We start from the raw sequence: 17,107 nt of genomic DNA, 5'->3' as shown, positions 1-17,107 counted from the left end.
CCAAGACCTTCTAGCTGTGAGGCGACAGCACTACCGACTGTGCCACTGTGCCGCCTGATATTTGGGGTTTTGATGATGGTGGTCTACGGTCCGCGGGGGTCCCCGGCCCTATGTAGACTAGAGCAATTAAGGGCTCCATTTTCAGATTGATGGTGGTGTAGACTAGAGCAATTAAGGGCTCCATTTTCAGAACCACTAAACCCCTTATCCCTAAACTTCTTTGCCTTTTTTTTTACTATTTTTCAAAACATTTTTGAATAGTTAAAATGGCCAGTCTACAAGCTCACAACGTGTCAATGTAGATTGGCTAGTTGAACTATTCAAAATGTTTTTCAAAATAGTAAAAAAAGGCAAAGAAGTTTAGGGATAAGGGGTTTATCGGTGTCTTTACATCCCCTAAGTGTTAGGCATAGATTCACATCAGGTTCATACTTGTCAAACCATTCAGTGACCCAGCTGTGTCTATGGGGGCACTGCAGGGACAGCATATCATAAATCAATATTCATCAAGGATCAGAGGTAAACCAATAGCCTATATAATTAGTCTAAAGGGTATAATATCAAGAAATCAATCATCGAAAACTATACACATTACACACTATAGGATGCCAGATCTACAAATGAACCTGGAATCTACATAACATGCTATAGCCTCTTCAAATGCAATATCCCAGCCAGCCTAAAGCCCAAACCACACCAGTTGCAACTCCTTGCAACAAAACCGTTTTGCATTGGTGTGGTTGACTTTAAAATGGTTCTGTTGCAAGGAAGGAGCAGCAACTGTTTGGGCTTAACGATCCCATAAACCTGAGGCAGAGATGCAGCTTTATTATCCGGCTGAATCTTAATAACATGACTATTAATAGGAAAGCATCTCACTCACTCCATGACAATTTACCAGGCCTGCAGGCTGGCATAGCATAGACAAACACACGCACGCACACACTGTGGCAAACCAGGGGAAACAGCCAGGCCTATTCCCCACATAAGGAGGCTGGGGGAGGTAATAGAGGGAGTATATTACCCTTAACAGGTATTGCAGCCAATGGGAGCCTGGACATGGACGCACCTGCAGCCAGTAAGGCAATCAACAGAAGCTTTTAAATAGCCGACGCCCAAGCTGCCTGGGGAGTCAGTTTGGACTAATGGAGGAGTGAGGAAGCAGGAATCACTCTGTTCATGAGGAGGCTGGTATGATGGATATCTCACAAGTGAGTACAAGATTTAACGCAAACCTTTGGACCCACTTGGATGTGCTGTGCGTGTATTGTGGCTCACCTGGTCTCGTTCTCTCTCCCTCCCTCCTAGGCCGACTGAACTCCAGAAGGGAGAGCCTACAGCACTCTCCACCCCCTGAATACAGTATAGTCACTAGCTCTCTCTCTGCTCTGCCCACAGGACTAGAAGCCCAAGCCCCAGACAGGAGGAACCCTGAGTTGATGTTTTGCCCCTTTTTCCCCTTTCCCTAACAAGTTAATAAAAGACAATTTATGTTGATTCTGACTGAGCCTCTTATTTTATTGTGAATCTTGCCTATTCTCCCCTGGGTTGCCACAACACACACACACACACACACACACACACACACACACACACACACACACACACACACACACACACACACACACACACACACACACACACACACACACACAATTCAATTCAAAGGGCTTTATTGGCATGAGAAAACATACGTTTACATTGCCAAAGCACAATACAACAATACATCAATACAATCAAAACCAAAAATATGTACATTTGAACGTCAGAATCTTCAATAGATCAATTTCTATATTGTACCAAGATCACTGGATGCAGGTATAGTGCAGGAATATACACAATGATTAGTCTTTAGGGTGGTTGTGTTCCGTTTGATATCCTTCTCCTATCACAGCAACTCACAAATCTTGCTGCTGTGTTTGCACATTGTTGTACTTCGCCCAGCAGATATGGGAGTTTTTTGTCATTGGTCATGTTTTCAAAATCTCTGTGTGGTTGTAATCTGTGGGAAGTATGTGTCTCTGATGTCTTGGTACAATGGACAGATGGTTAGGAAGTGTAACACACACACACTCTCTCTCTCTCTCTCCTCTCTCACTCACTCACTCACTCACTCACTCACTCACTCACACACTCACACACTCACACACACACACACACACACACACACTTCCTCTCCATGTTCCACACAGGCCCCCATGCCACGCATACAGTGGTGGAAACATTTTCTACTTAAGTAAAAGTATCAATACTGCAATGTAGAACTACTCTGTAACAAGTAGAAGTCCTGAATTCAAAATTATATTCAGTAAAAGTACAAAAGTATTGGTATCAATTCAAAATGTACTTGAACCAAAAGTAGGATGTACTCATTATGCTATGCATGGATGGAAGATGGATGGATGGTCCTTTTTCACAAGTTTTCAAATGTAACTAAAAATGTCTAAAAATCCTTTTAAAATAGCAGAGCTCACAATGTGTCACATTGTGTGAGCTTATACATTGGCTATTTTCAAAAGACTTTTACTTGTGGTACTTTAAGTATAGTTGGATACCAATAGGCCTACTTTTGTACTTTTACTCAAGTATTTTTTATTCCGGACTTTTACTTGTAACCGAGTATTTCTACATTGCAGTATTCATACTTTTACTTAAGTAAAAACAAAAATACTTTTTCCACCACTGACGAGCATCATGGCCAATGAAAGTGTGCTTTCGACCTCACTTTGGGACTCTATTTACAGATGAATGACCCATCGATTGAAATGCAGATATCACTATCTGTTCCCATTGAAATACTAGCCAGTTCAGCTGCAGTTTATTGCTTAACTACTTAAAGATTGTATACTTTGTTGTACGAAGTGGACACGCCCGCACGCGAGTGCACGCACACGCACACACACTATTCTATTCTTCTCCTCTCCTCTCCTCTCCTCTCTTCTCTTCTGTTATTGCGGTCCCCTCCTCTCTTCTCTTCTGTTATTGCGGTCCCCATCTATTTCCACGTCTTCTTGACGCAGGGAAGCTGGAGGTACCTTCACTAAAAACGCCGGGACAACGCTCCACACGTCCCAAACTCTTCTCCCTTCTGGCTCCAAAACTATGGAATGCACTTCCCATCACAGTCAGAACTGCAGCCTCACTCCCAATCTTCCGCCGTAGTCTGAAAACCCACCTCTTCAGACTCCACCATGGCCCGTAGCACTTGCCCTAGCCCCTTAGCACTTTATGTAGACTTAGATAGTATTTTAAACAGACTTATAGCTTGTTACGTAGACAGCTCTAGAATTGCACTTTATGTAGTCATAGCACTTTATAGTACACATGTATAATATATTATATAGTATAGTATGTATAGTTAACATAGATACTCCACTGTTACGTTCTTAGTTTACGCATGATTCATGATAACTACTTTTTATATATGTGATGTATGCCATGCTTTTGTTATTGCTTGATGTAAATCGCTCTGGATTAAGAGCGTCTGCTAAATGCCTAAATTGTAAATTGTAATTGTTCTTGTCTTTCAATTCTGTCTATCTTTCTTGCGCTCCTTTTTTCTTCTTTGTCTTTAATTCTCTTCTCTGTTCCCATCTCTCCTCACTTCCTCTGTGTTTTCTTCTTCGCCTCGTCTCCTCTCCACTTTGTCTCTCTCTCGTCTGCTCTAACAATTTGTCCTCCCCTCCTCAGTCCTCTCCTCTCTTACCTTGGAGCACAGTTCCTCTCCTCTCTTACCTTGGAGCACAGTTCCTCTCCTCTCTTACCTTGGAGCACAGTCAGTGATGACTGCTGCAGTGGACGCCAGGACAACATGGACATGAGGAGCCTTGCCAGGACAACATGGACATGAGGGGCCTCTCTCCTCTCAGGACAACATGGACATGAGGGGCCTTGGCCAGGACAACATGGACATGAGGGGCCTTGGCCAGGACAACATGGACATGAGGGGCCTCAGTCCTCTCCTCTCTTACCTTGGGGACGCCAGGACAACATGGACATGAGGGGCCTTGGCCAGGACAACATGGACATGAGGGGCCTCAGTCCTCTCCTCTCTTACCTTGGGGACGCCAGGACAACATGGACATGAGGGGCCTTGGCCAGGACAACATGGACATGAGGGGCCTCTCTCCTCTCAGGACAACATGGACATGAGGGGCCTTACCTTGGAGGACGCCAGGACAAGATGGACATGAGGGGCCTCAGGCCAGGACAACATGGACATGAGGGGCCTTTAGGACAACATGGACATGAGGGGCCTCAGGCCAGGACAACATGGACATGAGGGGCCTTTAGGACAACATGGACATGAGGGGCCTCAGGCCAGGACAACATGGACATGAGGGGCCTCTCTCCTCTCAGGACAACATGGACATGAGGGGCCTCAGGCCAGGACAACATGGACATGAGGGGCCTCTCTCCTCTCAGGACAACATGGACATGAGGGGCCTCTCTCCTCTCAGGACAACATGGACATGAGGGGCCTCTCTCCTCTCAGGACAACATGGACATGAGGGGCCTCTCTCCTCTCAGGACAACATGGACATGAGGGGCCTCTCTCCTCTCAGGACAACATGGACATGAGGGGCCTCTCTCCTCTCAGGACAACATGGACATGAGGGGCCTCTCTCCTCTCAGGACAACATGGACATGAGGGGCCTCTCTCCTCTCAGGACAACATGGACATGAGGGGCCTTGGCCTTTACAAAGCATGATGTTGCTGTTGTGCAGACAACGCTTAGACAAAAGGCTAGAGCACCAATAGAAGATTCCCATGTCCTGTCAGAGAGGAAGGAGGTCTGGAAGGGAGGAAGGGAGGAAGGAGGGAAGGAGGGAGGGAAGGAAGGAAGGAAGGAGGGAAGGAGGTCTGTCAGAGAGGAAGGGAGGTCTGCACTGAGGAGGAGGTCTGAGGAAGGGAGGAAGAGGAAGAGGAAGAGGAAGGGAGGTCTGCACTGAATCAAAACTACAGTGTTGAGGTTTGTCAATAAACAATCTTTCAGACGTAGTTCAGAGACCATGGAGAAGAGGGAAAAAACAAAAAATCTACTAGGGTCCAAAGTATATTCTCAAATATTTGTTGTGAGTCCTTTACTGTAAATACATGATGTGACTCACTGTGCGATTGTTAGTGGTTGTGTATATCTCTGCAGACTGTGCTTCGTAATCCACATGCATGTGGAGTTTACACATCTAATACTTTGGTTGTGGCCTTGCATTTAGGCTACTGTATAAGACTATCTGTATGTCAAATGAATATCTGTTCAGTTCACTAAATACAATGCAGTATCTAAACTCAGCAACAAAAGTTCGGAAACTTAACTTTGGTTCATTACTTCTCCACTTTAATAATACCAATTGATATGGTATTTTATATCATTTTAATCGGGTTACCTTTACAACGTGGTATAGATTGTAAGGATCGGGTGTTCGTGGAATGAGCAACACAGCTAAACGTGTGGGCAGCGCCCCCCTGTGGAATGAATGAGCAACACAGCTAAACGTGTGGGCAGCGCCCCCCTGTGGAATGAATGAGCAACACAGCTAAACGTGTGGGCAGCGCCCCCCTGTGGAATGAATGAGCAACACAGCTAAACGTGTGGGCAGTGCCCCCCTGTGGAATGAATGAGCAACACAGCTAAACGTGTGGGCAGCGCCCCCCTGTGGAATGAATGAGCAACACAGCTAAACGTGTGGGTAGCTCCTCCATGTGGACTGAATGAGCAACACAGCTAAACGTGTGGGTAGCGCCTCCATGTGGACTGAATGAGCAACACAGATAAACGTGTGGGTAGCTCCTCCAAAACATTTGCCAAAATGGCAAGTGGTTGGTATTCAACCTTGCTTTGAGTTTCTTAGTGGATTGGATGATCGCACTCTCCCACAGTAATAAAGGGGAAAAAGCACATATTGGTCATTCAACGTGGTTCTGTTGGTCACTCTAGCTGCACGTACAGCACATCCAAACTGACCCCACATGTGTTCAAATGGGTTGAGGTCTGGACTCACGGCAAGCCATCCCATCCACTCCACTCCCTTCTGGAGGTAGGCTACTCTGTGATGGTCCTGGCTCTGTAGGGGGCGAGCGTTGTCATCCTGGAGGATGGCGTTAGGTCCCAGATTCTGAAGATATGGGATAGCCACTGGCTCCAGAATCTCATCCCGATATCTCACTGTATTTGAGATTGCCTTCAATGATGACAACCTCAAGTTCTGACTTGCCTGTGAGAGAGATACTGCCCCATACCATGCCAAGCTTTTGCAGCTGCTTGTGGATCTTCCACCCGCTACTGAGTTCCTTAACACTGAGTGTACAATTAATAAAGTGTAAAAATGGCCAATATGTGTTGTTTTTTCCTTATTACTGTCTGAGAGTGCAATCATCCAATCCACTTAGCAATTGGATGGGACGCTCCACACGTCCCAAACTCTTCTCCCTTCTGGCCCCAAAACTGTGGAATGCACTCCCCGTTGCAATCAGAACTGCAGCATCACTCCCAATCTTCCGCCGTAGTCTGAAGACCCACCTTTTCAGACTCCATCATGGCCCATAGCACTTACCCTACCCCCTTAGACAGCACTTTTTAGACTTAGATAGCATTTGAAACAGACTTATAGCATGTCATGTAGACAGCACAATAATTGCATTGTATGTAGTCATAGCACTTCATAGTATATATGTACAGCATATATAGTATAGTTTATATGTACAGTGTCATTATAAAGATATGTTCTAGCTACGTTCTTAGCTTACGCATGTTTCTTGATAAATGTTTTTTATATATGTGATGTATTCCCATGCTTTTGTTCTTGCTTAATGTAAGTCGCTCTGGATTAAGAGTGTCTGCTAAATGCCTAAATTGTAAATTGTACTGAGGTTAAGGTTAGGAATATGTTAGGTTTAGGCATAGTTTACCGAGGCTACGTTTAGGAATACCATTTAGAGACCGCTCCAAGGTCTCTACCTGGGGCGACTCTCTCCAGGGGGCGAGCGTTTTTGGTATTCTGCCTATGTTGTTACGTTTAGTTTCCCGATTTAATTTGGCACCGTTTGCCTCATAGTAGTCAGACAATCAGGATGTGCAAGGCCTTAAACTATTGTATGGCATTGTGACTGATTGCCATTGTTAAGGACCCCCATTGTGTTTGTGCTGTTATTTTTTACGGGGGGGCTTATATAATAGTTTTATTGTGGCCGCCTGCAGAGAGACAGTGACAACATCTGCCCCTCTTGAGATTGTCTTTTAGACTCAACCATCTGTTTCCTCCAATCAATCAACCAATCAGTCAGGCAATCAAAAGGAATTATGCTACTTAATGATCCCTTTGACAAAGACTTGTTGAGGCACAGAGAAAGAGAAAAGAGGGGCTGACATTTATTTAAAAGACAATCTGTACAATAAGTAAGGGAAAACAATATACCATACCAGGTGTATTGCATGTTAACCCCGTCCCCGTCCGTCCGTCCGTCCGTCTATGAATCACAGGCACAGTGGTATATTTGACATCACTGCTAAAACCAATGGCTTCCTCAAAAATCGAAAATGAAATGATATTGTTGGCACTAAAAGATATACCATGAACCACCATAGTCAATGGGGCTGAAGCAATAATGTCCAACGCCACTAGTATCATTTTAAGACTCACAAACAGAGGAAGTACAAGTACGGTACACACAAGTATAGGCTACCAACCCGGTCTCACCCAAACAGAGGGCAAGTACAAGTACGGTACACACAAGTATAGGCTACCAACCCGGTCTCACCCAAACACGGTGAAATATCACGGATTGGCATTTCCGTACATATTACACTGAAATTCTCCCCAAAGAGGCATAGACTGTGACGGAGGGGCGCCGTCTCTACCAAACTCGAGCCACGAGAGACACCACCGAGTTAAGCCAAAATGAGCGACTTGCCGTGTCGAACGTTGCAAAGTTCGGTAGAGCCGACTCTGCCCTGTCCGAGTTGTAACCCAATAGCACAGAATCGTAAATAATGTCAAACCCGATCTCATCCAAACATGGTGAAATGGAACGGATTGGCAATTCTGTACATACCATACTAGTGAAAGCCACGGCTCCGTCTCGGTCAAAACAGTAGTAGTATAATGTGTACTGATTTTGGGGGTTTTCTAGGCATGTATGTACGGAATTGCCAATTCTTGCTATTTCACCGTGTTTGGGTGAAATCGGGCTGAGGCTACAGACCTCCCTGAGACTGACATAACATAAATAGACAGTGGAGATACGTTTGAAGTGGACGAGGTCAACAAGGCACACATATTTTCTATTACAGCGTGCCAATTCAGCCCGCTACATTTGCAATTCTGCAGTACAACTAATGGACTCTGGATGTAGTGTAGGTCCTGCTTCAGCAACGCTGAATGCCACTGTAACTGGCGGTGTTTGGCCATTTTGACCTCCTCCACCTTTATTAAGCCTAATGGCTCTGGCGCGCATTGTATACTCCATCGATAAGCTAATGAGTCTCCACTCCTAGCTATTGGCTGGCCGCACGTGCCAGCTTTAAGAGGGATTTGACTTTTAAAATGCGCCGATCAGAGGGGAGTTGTTTTGTTGATGTTTGCCAGGAGGCCATGGCACCTTAAAGCTAATCAGCCCTTCCAGATCCAGCTAATTTTAGACAACATAAATGTCTCTGCTGCACTGAATGGAGTTGTGGAAGCAAAAGGTAGAATGGAGCACGGAGCAGCGCATCCCAAACCAACCTTAACGCACCCTTCAACAACCTTAACACATCCCCCACCAACCTTAAAGCACCCTTCAACAACCTTAACGCATCCCTCACCAGCCTTAACGCACCCTTCAACAACCTTAACGCATCCCTCACCAGCCTTAACGCACCCTTCAACAACCTTAACGCATCCCTCACCAGCCTTAACGCACCCTTCAACAACCTTAACGCACCCTTCAACAACCTTAACGCATCCCTCACCAGCCTTAACGCACCCTTCAACAACCTTAACGCATCCCTCACCAGCCTTAACGCACCCTTCAACAACCTTAACGCATCCCTCACCAGCCTTAACGCACCCTTCAACAACCTTAACACATCCCTCACCAGCCTTAACGCACCCTTCAACAACCTTAACGCATCCCTCACCAGCCTTAACGCACCCTTCAACAACCTTAACGCATCCCTCACCAGCCTTAACGCACCCTTCAACAACCTTAACGCATCCCTCACCAGCCTTAACGCACCCTTCAACAACCTTAACACATCCCTCACCAGCCTTAACGCACCCTTCAACAACCTTAACACATCCCTCACCAGCCTTAACGCACCCTTCAACAACCTTAACGCATCCCTCACCAGCCTTAACGCACCCTTCAACAACCTTAACGCACCCCTCACCAGCCTTAACGCACCCTTCAACAACCTTAACGCATCCCTCACCAGCCTTAACGCACCCTTCAACAACCTTAACACATCCCTCACCAGCCTTAATGCGGTCGTTTTAAGTAACGCATCCCTCAGCGTGCGTGCCTGCGTGCGTGTGTGCGTGCGATACGTGTGACATGTCCGTGCGTGTGTTTGTTGAAGCTAGTGAACTTGTGTGCTTATTGTATGTGTTTGTGCATCCTCTAATTGCATATGCATTTTTTATGCTCTTATATTTCTTATATTTATTTCATGTGACGTGACAGTGTTTCAAAGATCTGTGTGAATATTGAATGCAGTTAAGTACATGTATATAGGCCTATGTGTGGTTACACCTCATGCATGTGTTGCAGATGCAACTATGCATCATTAATATGTGATATTGTATGTGTTTATACATTTGTGTTGGTTTGTGTTTATGATGAACATGTCTCTCTCTCTCTCTCTCTCTCTCTGTGTGTGTGTGTGTGTGTGTGTGTGTGTGTGTGTGTGTGTGTGTGTGTGTGTGTGTGTGTGTGTGTGTGTGTGTGTGTGTGTGTGTGTGTGTGGGAGGGGGGGGGGGGGGTAAATCATTCAGGTTAATAATGTAACTGACTTTAGTTAGGGTTAGGTTAGTTAGGGTTGTAAGTTGTTTTGGTTAATTTCCCCAGGAGTAATTTAGTTGCAACAACAGTAAAATAAAAGAGAGAGAGAGAGAGAGAGAGAGAGAGAGAGAGAGAGAAAGAAGGGAATAAAAGAAACAAACAAACAAACAACATAAACAATAGCCTATAAACAGATAAATAGCACCCATGTCACTGTTGTTGTTGTTGTTGTCAGAAGCAGCAGTTAGAAAACGACCACGTACAGTTTCCCCAGATAGTCACAGTCCCACGGTTATGGTGGTAGAAGAAGAAGGTCGGGAGTACGTGGCTTATTGTCGGTATATCAGCCAGTAACACGCGGGAGTCTGCAGTCCCCTGTTACAATGCCCCCTGGGAGAGGGATTGCTGAGGTGGAGCGCCACACCTACCATCAGCTCAACGACTTGTTGCTACTCATACGCTGAGTTGGCGGTGCCCAGCGGGTCGAACCCATGAATATGTGGTCCAGTCTACCGACTGAGCTACCCGGACACAGTTAGGCCTGAGTTGGCGGTGCCCATCGAGTCGAACCCATGAACATGTGGTCCAGTCTACCGACTGAGCTACCCGGACACAGTTAGGCCTGACGTCGAAATAAAAAAAAAAGTCTCCTGAAAGAATATAATTATATTCAAAGATTCGTGCCGCATTTTTACGATTTGTCAAAAATAGCAGACCTACAAGCTCGTACCGCGCCACTCGGTGGCGCGCTACAAGCTTGTAGATCTGCTATTTTTCAATAGCTAAAGTATAACATAATGCTCAGATAAAACACCAAAAGGGGTTCCCGTCCAGAATGGGTTAAGGTACGTATTTTGTTTAAGGTTGTTATTTTGGTTATGGTGACGTTGATGGTAAGCTTTTTCGTGTTTGGTTTAAAGTTAGGGTATTATTTTGTTTAAGCTTAAGTTATTTTGGTTATGGGTTTAAGAACAAAGTTTTTACCAATTTGCCATAGTTCTACTGAGGATTAGAGACTCCTTTATTTTTCTCGCCAAAGCAAGCTAAATCCTTGGAGACACTGTTGGACTCTAAGCATGCACGCACGCACGCACGTACACACACACACACACACACACACACACACACACACACACACACTCTGTTTTGCTGAATAAAAAAGTAATCTGTCCATTATTGTTTAGTTGCTATTAGCCTCCTGCGATACCCTCTCTGCTATTAGCCTCCTGCTATTAGCCTCCTGCTATTAGCCTCCTGCTATTAGCCTCCAACTCATAGCAATGAAACAAACTGCGCACACGGCACCCTCGTGATATATCAGTAAAGTTAGATTACGTTTATTAGGTTTATTTTTGGACAATGAATCTGGATGAATTTAAACTGTTGATGGTGTCTTCAATAATTATGTCCATATTGCATAAAGTGGCAATAAAACAACATCATCTTTTTCTGAAAAGAAGAAAGGCGTTTTCACCACGGATAAAAATGTATATCCGCAAATTAATAGTTTGATGTGAAATATTCACAGGCATATTTTCAGATTGTTTATTAGTAGCTTTTGCCTTTGCTGCCCCAACCCTGTGGAATGCCCTCCCTAAGGCACTCAGAGATGCCCCCACCCTCCAAACATTCAAAACCGCCATCAAGACCCACCTCTTCAATATTGCCTTCCCTAGCTAACCCTTCCCACTGTCTTTCTTTTTAATGTTTTTAGCTTTTAGTGTTTTTCCTTTTTCTAATCAAGTTTATTTATTAGATGTTGTTGTTACCTCTGTAAAGCCCCCCCCCCCATGTAAAGGGTCTTTGGGTACTCAGAAAAGCGCTATATAAGTTTGAGATATTATTATTATTATTATTAGTATAACCTCTTATCTCCATATCTCAACTTTTATGTTTGGTTTGTTTGTTTGTTTGTTTGTTTGTTTGTTTTTTTGTAAATTACATGCCCTAGTTTGTACTATACAGCGTCACACAAAAGGCTATTTTTGAATTTGAATACTGAAAAGTAACAGTTTTGGATGTATGAGACAGCTGACGATATGTACCTTGCATTTCTAGAGCTGTTTTGTTTGTTAATGGTGGATAAAGTGTCTACCCACTGCTCTCCTCTTGGACTGTGGAAGCAGAACAAAAGAGCTGCCATGATCCTCACTCCTCACTGCTGCTTCAAGGTTCAAAGGGGAGGTGGTCACAAGTCACAACAGTCACAGTGACAGATGTTCATCTCACACACACACACACACGCACACACACACACACACACACACACACACACACACACACACACACACACACACACACACACACACACACACACACACACACACACACACACGCACAGATTGCATGTAGGCCTATACAAAAAAGTATGAAGAAACAGACACACAGTAGAAATGCACGCACACACACACAAACACACACACTCTTTGACCCCACACACCCACACTGGCGCTCATTACTGTTCAACTCATGCTGGAGGTGAAACACACACACACTGCACACACACACACACACACACACACGCACGCACGCACGCACACACACACACACACACACACACACACACACACACACACACACACACACACAGGTGGTGACAGAGTGAGGAGGTGGACCACGTCCTCACGTCAAAAGTAAAGTAATTCACTAAAGTAAAAGTAAAGCAAATCACTTTACTTTGAATCTAGTCTGAACAGTCATCCGTCTCCTGAACCTGAATACACACACACACACACACACACACACACACACACACACACACACACACACACACACAGTCACACACACACACATACACACACACACACACACACACACACACACACACACACATACACACATATATATATATATATATATATATATATATATATAGGGGCTGAGACCAGGGCCATCCCTTTCTTTCAATCATTTTATTATTTACCATTTTCGACCACAAACTGATCATGACTCACACATAACACCAAATTACAAACAAGCTATACATACACTCACTTTTACATGGACACCAGAATTTACGCATGGCTTGGCAACAATTATATAATTACACCCGACAAGCTGGTTAATATTTTGTCATAGTCGTTTCCATGTTGAAAAATTAAATAAATGTAATTTCATGATGGTGACAGTCCTAACTCCGCAACCCTGCAACTACACCAACCTTATCTGTAATTAATATTCATTTGTTACAGTAGGCCTATAATAATCAGAGATGTGCTGCTATGTAATGCATTGCCAACCAATATATTTTAGTGATTTTATATTCTCATTATGTTCGGACATGTGTAATTTTGCGATTCATTGATATATTAATCAGTTCAAGTTGGATGAGTGTCATACAGACAGTATAAGCTGACTGAGTGAATTCTATTGGCAATTGGCAATCTGTGTTTGACTGCGTGCGTGCGTGCGTGCGTGCGTGCGTGCGTGCGTGCGTGCGTGCGTGCGTGCGTGCGTGCATTTGCTTGCTACAAGAGGGATGATTTACTGAACATTGATTAATAATTAAAGATCTGTCGACTCCATTTTATCACCATTTGTGACACCGTCACCTTGAACATGCACGCGTACGTACACTCTCAAACAGAAATTTGCTTCTGTTTATGCATCCATTACTCAATGACAAATATGAGTGTTGTCCCTAATTTAAACATCCAATATATTTGATGAAGAGATCAATATATCAATATTATTTACCATATTAACACGCACGCTTGCGCAGGGCCATGCTTAGGGATCAGGAGGCACTAGACAAACCGCAGGGCCGTGCTTAGGGACCAGGAGGCACTAGACAAACCGCAGGGCCGTGCTTAGGGACCAGGAGGCACTAGACAAACCGCAGGGCCGTGCTTAGGGACCAGGAGGCACTACGCAGGGCCATGCTTAGGGATCAGGAGGCACTAGACAAACCACAGGGCCGTGCTTAGGGACCAGGAGGCACTAGACAAACCGCAGGGCCGTGCTTAGGGACCAGGAGGCACTAGACAAACCGCAGGGCCGTGCTTAGGGACCAGGAGGCACTAGACAAACCGCAGGGCCGTGCTTAGGGACCAGGAGGCACTAGACAAACCGCAGGGCCGTGCTTAGGGACCAGGAGGCACTAGACAAACCGCAGGGCCGTGCTTAGGGACCAGGAGGCACTAGACAAACCGCAGGGCCGTGCTTAGGGACCAGGAGGCACTAGACAAACCGCAGGGCCGTGCTTAGGGACCAGGAGGCACTACGCAGGGCCGTGCTTAGGGACCAGGAGGCACTAGACAAACCGCAGGGCCGTGCTTAGGGACCAGGAGGCACTAGACAAACCACAGGGCCGTGCTTAGGGATCAGGAGGCACTAGACAAACCACAGGGCCGTGCTTAGGGACCAGGAGGCACTAGACAAACCGCAGGGCCGTGCTTAGGGACCAGGAGGCACTAGACAAACCGCAGGGCCGTGCTTAGGGATCAGGAGGCACTACGCAGGGCCGTGCTTAGGGACCAGGAGGCACTAGACAAACCGCAGGGCCGTGCTTAGGGATCAGGAGGCACTACGCAGGGCCGTGCTTAGGGACCAGGAGGCACTAGACAAACCGCAGGGCCGTGCTTAGGGATCAGGAGGCACTAGACAAACCGCAGGGCCGTGCTTAGGGATCAGGAGGCACTAGACAAACCGCAGGGCCGTGCTTAGGGACCAGGAGGCACTACGCAGGGCCGTGCTTAGGGATCAGGAGGGACTACGCAGGGCCGTGCTTAGGGACCAGGAGGCACTACGCAGGGCCGTGCTTAGGGACCAGGAGGCACTGGACAAACCGCAGGGCCGTGCTTAGGGACCAGGAGGCACTGGACAAACCGCAGGGCCGTGCTTAGGGACCAGGAGGCACTAGACAAACCGCAGGGCCGTGCTTAGGGATCAGGAGGCACTACGCAGGGCCGTGCTTAGGGACCAGGAGGCACTAGACAAACCGCAGGGCCGTGCTTAGGGATCAGGAGGCACTAGACAAACCGCAGGGCCGTGCTTAGGGATCAGGAGGCACTAGACAAACCGCAGGGCCGTGCTTAGGGACCAGGAGGCACTACGCAGGGCCGTGCTTAGGGATCAGGAGGGACTACGCAGGGCCGTGCTTAGGGACCAGGAGGCACTACGCAGGGCCGTGCTTAGGGACCAGGAGGCACTGGACAAACCGCAGGGCCGTGCTTAGGGACCAGGAGGCACTGGACAAACCGCAGGGCCGTGCTTAGGGACCAGGAGGCACTAGACAAACCGCAGGGCCGTGCTTAGGGATCAGGAGGCACTAGACAAACCGCAGGGCCGTGCTTAGGGACCAGGAGGCACTACGCAGGGCCGTGCTTAGGGACCAGGAGGCACTACCCAGGGCCGTGCTTAGGGATCAGGAGGCACTACGCAGGGCCGTGCTTAGGGACCAGGAGGCACTACGCAGGGCCGTGCTTAGGGATCAGGAGGCACTAGACAAACCGCAGTATGAATGTATCCCTGTGTCAGGACCATAGAGCTATAAAGGATAGAGACCGAACCGGAGTGTTAGCCCCCCCCCCCCCCCCCCCCCCCCCCCCCCCGCTATTCATTTCAGTGGAAGTTTTTGTTTTGATTGTATTGCTGTATTGTTGTATTGTGCTTTCTGCTTTGGCAATGTAAACGTATGTTTTCTCATGCCAATAAAGCCCTTTGAATTGAATTGAATTGAATTGAAATTGGAAGTTGCTCAGTGGCGTTTTGAAGCCGGAAGACCGCCGGAAGTATAATTATAACTCAATGGCTCGAACGAGCGGAAGTTTAGCCTAGCCTAGCCCCGGACCTCAATTTTGAGGTCCGGTGGCTTACGCACGTGACGTCATGAACGTCCGTCCACTTCCATTAAAGTGCTGCAATTCCACATTTCGCCAGTAGGTAGTGGCATCTTCAACGTTGGATAGCCTTACTGGGGGCTTGGTCAGGACCCATATGTGGGCGCAGAGATCGGTGAACCATTATGGGATCCAACGGCGGTGTTCGCTGGCAAATTTGAATCCGTCCCTCTTGACCAGAAATCACACTGGCTGGGGCAGGCTAAGGCAACTTGGTTTAACCCATTTTGGGCGGGAACCCCTTTTGGTGTTAGCATCATGTTATGCTTTAGCTATTGAAAAATAACAGATCTACAAGCTCATAGCGCGCCACTCGGTGGCGCGCAATGAGCTTGTAGGTTGTAGGTCTGCTATTTTTGAAAAATCGAAGAACGACTGACAGAAACATAGCTTTTTCAGAAAACTGTCAGGATGTAGAAGACACTGAGTACCACAGACGAAAAACAGTCTAAGTCCAAATGTCATTCTGACCCCTCCACGTTGTCCTGACCCCTTATCTATCATTTATACACTGTGGATCAATAGTGTGGACTTGTTTTTCGTCTGTGGCATTTTGTAGAATCTGATCTCAGGTCAACTTGGTTTAACCCATGGATATATTCTTGTGACGACAGTCTGGAACCGATATTTGACTATTTTTGCACCAGATTACTCGTTGGTTATAACCTAACCTTGGCAACGATGCTGTTCATGGGATCTGTGACTTGTGTCTTGTCTGCAAACAAGAGCAGTTAAATGGGATTGGAGGAGCTATTCAGATTAGCTAAGGATGTGGTAATTGTAGCACCTCTCTCCCTCGCTCTCGCTCTCTCTATCTCTCTCTCTGTCTCTCTCACGCGCACGGCCCGCACGCACGCACGCACGCACTCACACACACACACACACACACACACACACACACACACACACACACACACACACACACACACACACGCGCACACACTCACACACTCACACACACACATATCACTCTATCCTTATCTAACTCATGGTCATCATCCTTTTCACCTTACTCATTTCTTTCTTTCCAATTCATCTCTCTCTCTCTCTCTTTCTCTCTCTCTCTGTTATATTATCCTTTAACACAATGCACGCGAACGGCTCCCGCAGTCTGATTAGCCACTGATAGCATTGGACGACCAAACCTTTTCCAAGGCCGACAGCAAATGTTCTCTTATAGCGAGAAGCACAACCGCATACCTCAAAAGAAAGCTTAATTTGTCCACTTAATTTATTTATTTTTATTTTACCATCTTCCATTCTGGAGATATTTATACCTTATGTA

This window comes from Electrona antarctica (assembly GCF_951216825.1).
Source record: "Electrona antarctica genome assembly, chromosome: 9".
NCBI lineage: Eukaryota > Metazoa > Chordata > Actinopteri > Myctophiformes > Myctophidae > Electrona > Electrona antarctica.
The sequence above is the reverse complement of the archived record's forward strand: the minus strand, read 5'-3'. Positions refer to the sequence as shown.